This window comes from Orycteropus afer, unplaced genomic scaffold (genome assembly GCF_000298275.1).
Source record: "Orycteropus afer afer isolate SDZICR_OR568_19922 unplaced genomic scaffold, OryAfe1.0 scaffold00335, whole genome shotgun sequence".
Taxonomy (NCBI): domain Eukaryota; kingdom Metazoa; phylum Chordata; class Mammalia; order Tubulidentata; family Orycteropodidae; genus Orycteropus; species Orycteropus afer.
The window spans coordinates 2,816,246-2,821,448 of NW_006921922.1; positions in this window are offsets into that span (position 1 = coordinate 2,816,246).

The following is a 5,203-nucleotide window of genomic DNA, read 5'->3' on the forward strand; positions in this document are numbered from 1 at the left end:
GGGGGGGTTGGGCAGGTTTGCTGGTCTGATAGAGCCTGGTGGAACCACGGAGACTATGGCCCCTAGCTGTCCTTCAGGTCTGGAATTGAACTCACGCCTGTGGTTTCCAGCCAAACAAAAGACAGTCATATGAGTTGAACATTTACCTAAGGTAGATACACTCCTTGGAGAGAATAATCATGACAGAAAGAAGGGCTGCTTATGCACAGGGAGACCTCTCAGGGGGCAGGAGTGCATGGAGAGATGGACACAGGGAAGAGGTAACAGTGGGGAGGAAGTGGGAGAGGAGCTGTTTTCTTGTGGTGAATTGTGATCAATGTCATGAAATAGTGTATGTGAACTGCTGTATGGAAAGTGAAATTTCTCTTTAAATTTTTGCCAAAATCACAATAAAATAAATAAATAAATAAATTAATTAAAAAAAGGATTTTTCTTTGTCTGACATACCATAAAAATCTAAAGATGGACTTTGTACTTTTTACATGTATTTAAATAATTTAGTTAATGTCTCCATAAAATATGTTAAGAGTCACATGTTTCACTTTTATTTCTTTATAAATTTGCTTGGAGAATAGAGCATAAAATAATAATCACTTCCATTTGGAACAGAATCTCCTAGAGCCAATAAAAAGTTGATGTATGTCAGAGTAATTTTTATGGGCATCTAGGTTGAACCCTAATGCTAGCGAAAATGCCTATAGGACTAATACTGTATTTCTTTCCTGATAATTTTGTATCTTCAGTTAAATTCTGTGATTACACAAACTCATTTTGAGACCCATATTTGTATAAAAGTATCTCCAATGATATTAGGGTGACTCTGGGAATAGTGTTAATGAACCTTTGCTTTCTTGACTGGACCTCTGTGGATCAACACAGCAAAAGAGAAAAAAGGAAACAGCAGCAGCGGCACATGGTAAGAGCGTGTCTGAGAATAGCCAATGGATACTTTGGTTTAATGATATCTGAAATGTATTGTTTAAAGCGCCTTATAATTCAAGGAAAGGGACTTTTCTGTTAAAAAGAGATTGCAATTATATATATTAATGAGGAAGCTCTATCAAAACTGGAAAGTACAGTTTCGAGTTTTATTTTAAAACCGGGTCTGAGGATATTTTAATAAAGTTCTTTGAAAATGAAAATGAAACGGATCATAGAAGATTAGGAAAGACCAAAAGACAACTGTATTAGTTGACTGATCTAATAACTATACTGTTCTCTAACAGAGAAAAACAATTATCATTTCTTTATTTTAACATTTTTTGTTTTTGTTGTTATATGCTGTCAAGTCGGACCAGACTCATAGCGAACCCTCCTTGGGTTTCCAAGGCAGTATCACTACAGAAGTAGGATTGCCCAACCTTCCTTCCGAGGAGTGGCTGGTGGGTTTGAACTGCCAGCCTTCTGGTTAGCAGGCAAGTGCCTTAACCACTATGCTACCAGAGCTCCTTTTAACATTTTAAAAACAAAAATAAGGTATTTAAACTTGTATTTAAACTTTGTCATGTTTCATGGATAGTGGTTTAAAAAATATTCCTTGCATACTAAAACTTCATAAAGTCAGAACATATTTTATTTCTGAGTTCAGTTGTCTTTAGATATTTTACAGAATACCTTATGTAAAATAATGCATGTAAAATCCAGTCAGTGTGTTAGCACTTATTAAGAACCCACAGAGAATAGAGCTTATGATGATTTTTATTACTTCTAATTACATATGTTTTCTTAAATATTCTTTGAAATGAATAACTTGGTAATTAGGATTATAATTTCAGAATTTTGAGGATTAAACTTACTTTTGGTATTCTTTTCTTCCCCGTTATAAAATATGTTTTGGGATCCAAGCAGCTATCTTAAATGTCAAATAACACTGAAAAATGAATCAATGTCTAAAATGAAAGAAGAAAATCATCTTTGGGTTTTTGTTCAGCTATGTAATGTTCCGTAATGATAGGCATATTAGAAAAGCAAAGGAAGAAAACATAGATAATGATTCTTCCTAATACTGATAAAAATCAATGTTTCTAATCATTCTAACCCCAATTTTTTTTCTCAAAAGAATTAGCAGAAAAAAAAAATATATTAAATGAGAAAAATAATTCATTTTGATAAAGTTGTTTCAATAAATTCCCTAATAGGAATTATCTACTTTAACCACAACTGTGAAAGGATTTATGTGAATATTTAAATAAAATGGTAAAATAACCAGATACAATATTTATGCCAGATTGGTTGCTTCTGATGGTTTTTCCATCACAGTCAATCTGTGTTCCCTTACTTTATTTCTGGCTTGAGTGAGGTGTGAAACAATGACTCTATAAATCTTTTTGTACAATTTTCCAGTTTTGGTTACTTTGAAACATAGGTGCTCCTCAATTGTTCTTGGGAATCACCACTCTGCTGAGAAAATACTGAACAATGTAATGATTTATTTACTAAAACATCAGTGTATCTTTTTAAACTCCATAACTCAAGGATATTTTTATCAGAGGGAAAAAAATTTTTGAGGACCCAGTCAAGTTCCTTATCCACTATACTGCCACGGCTCCTTATTAAACTATTATAGGAATATCTTAATTATTAAAACAATGTAATTTTATATAAGTAGTTTCTTATAGACTTTTCTCTTAAAAAATACTCTTTGTTAAATTAATGTTGGTGGCCACTTTTATGGTGTAATGAGCCTGTTCTTGTGCAAGTGCTATTCTTCCCATTAACCAAAACTTTTTTGAGTTTCACCTATTATCTTAATTAAAATCACAATATTTGATTGGTTTATTAACCTCATTAAATACCAAAGATCATAATACTTGTATAGATATCTTTATGGATAATTCAGTGTAAGTTTTAAATGAAATGTGTTTGACATTATTTAATTTGAGATATCGTGCATATTATAAAAATGTACTGACATATACAACAGTTACACTGAGATATAGCAATTGAATAATGAGAGTATTGAATTTTGAATTCAAGGACATTGATGTGTTATTAAAAAATCATCAAAATATTTAAGTTACAATATTTACTGGATAACTATGAATATGTGATACAATAAAAAGCAATATGTTATCATCTGTAGTTATATATACATGTAAATAAATATGTCACATATATGCATGAATAAACTGGTATATTAATAACTAAACAAAGTAATTACTCTCAAAAACCAAATCCACTGCCATCTAATTGATTCTGACCCTTTCAGATAGAGTTGAACTTCTCCATAGGGTTTCCAAAGCTGTAAATCTTTAAGAAAGCAGACTGCTTCACCTTTCTCCCATGGAGCAGCTGATGGGTTAGAAATGTTGACCTTTTGGTTAGCAGCTGAATGCTTTAGCCAATGTGCCACCAAGGCTCCTAAATACACTTATAAAAGTCTTTAATTATGGGAATTTAAACAAAGCCTGATATATTTGCTTGTTCTGTTGTATATATTTGTATGTCTTCGCCAAACCAATCTGATGATTCCTTTTCCTCTCAGGTACTATCACTTGGAAATTTCACCTTGTTTTCTGTTTTTTTGGCGTATGTTCCTTCACAACTTTTTGCTAACTTAGCCTCAAAACTAAATTCTGTTTTATAGTTTGGTTAATGCTGCATCAGCTTAGATTCTGCATGGACACGATATAATGAGGCAAGATGAAGTGATACAAGGACAGCTTCCTTCTGTTCTCTTTTTACTCCTTCCATTTTCCATGTTACCTACACCTTAAAGGCAAGATAGCAGGAATACCAGAAAGCTCATATGTTTTCTGTTTAGAAAAAAGCTGAGGAAATATTTTTGAACGATAAATAGGCTTCCTGGTCCTTGAAGTTGGGATGACAGTATCTTCATCTGATACATGCCTTATATTATTACTGTTAGGGTGAGATAAAATAATGCATGTAAAATCCAGTCAGTGTGTTAGCACTTATTAAGAACCCACAGAGAATAGAGCTTATGATGATTTTTATTACTTCTAATTACATATGCTTTCTTAAATATTCTTTGAAATGAATAACTTGGTAATTAGGATTATAATTTCAGAATTTTGAGGATTAAACTTACTTTTGGTATTCTTTTCTTCCCCATCATAAAATATGTTTTGGGATCCAAGCAGCTGTCTTAAATGTCAAACTTTGTAAAATGACTCATTCATAGTTTGTTTGCTACCTATAAATGTTAATTATCAGAATATTACTGTAAAATGTGTTGGTACTCATATTTTAAAACTGTCTTGGGGTTTTACTAAACCTTACTGAAGTAGCTATTGATTTTAAAACCATAAATATTTAAATAAATAGTCAAGCTAAAGTTACAACAGAAATATTGCATCATGCTACATCTGTAAAAAGTCTCCCTTGGCAGTAATGGTCCCTAACCCCCTTTGGGTATTTTAGGCACTGATACTCCATAATGGGCCATTAAGGAAGGTGTTTAATTTGAGATCTATCCAGGTACACCCTACTGTGATGAGATAATTTCAAAACATGTATGTTTTTTCTCTTGCATCATTACTACTGATACACTAACTATATGAAATGAAATAGCGAAAAGCTGTATTGGAATGTTTTGCCAACCACACAAGACAATACATTGCTTTCATAATGTCAAGAACAACATTTTTAAAATAAATATTTTGCAGATATATTTATGTAAGAGAGTCTAAAAGAATTATCATTGCACTTTGTCTCCTATACATTTTTATTTCATCTACTTTACAGTAATATTTTTGAGAAATGACTTGTGAAATAATTTTTTAGATATGAATATCCAGGGTTTAAATCCAAATTTTTTATCTATAAGTCATATGTGTGACTGAACCCTCATGGTTACAAAACCACAGTGTAACAAAGATATAGTAATCTGACTCATTCTGAAATATACCTTCCCCAGCATATCTCTTTGCTTTGGAAAGTCTTCAAAGAAAGTACAGTATAAGTATATGTATGTATTTTCCTTGTCAGCTAGAAGGAATTGGAATAGGATAAATTTAACATTACTACTGCAGTTTTTGTAGTTTCTCTATGGTGGACGTTATCTGTAATCAGTTACTTAAGAATTGCCATTGTTTTCAGAGAAATTATAAATGAGGTGGTGTTTCTAATATAGTTGCCAAATCCCTTACTGTAGATGAATATGACTGTTTAAATCTTAATAGGACATTTATTAAAGTTCACTGTTATCAGCAATAAAAATATATTTTTTACCAATCCCATC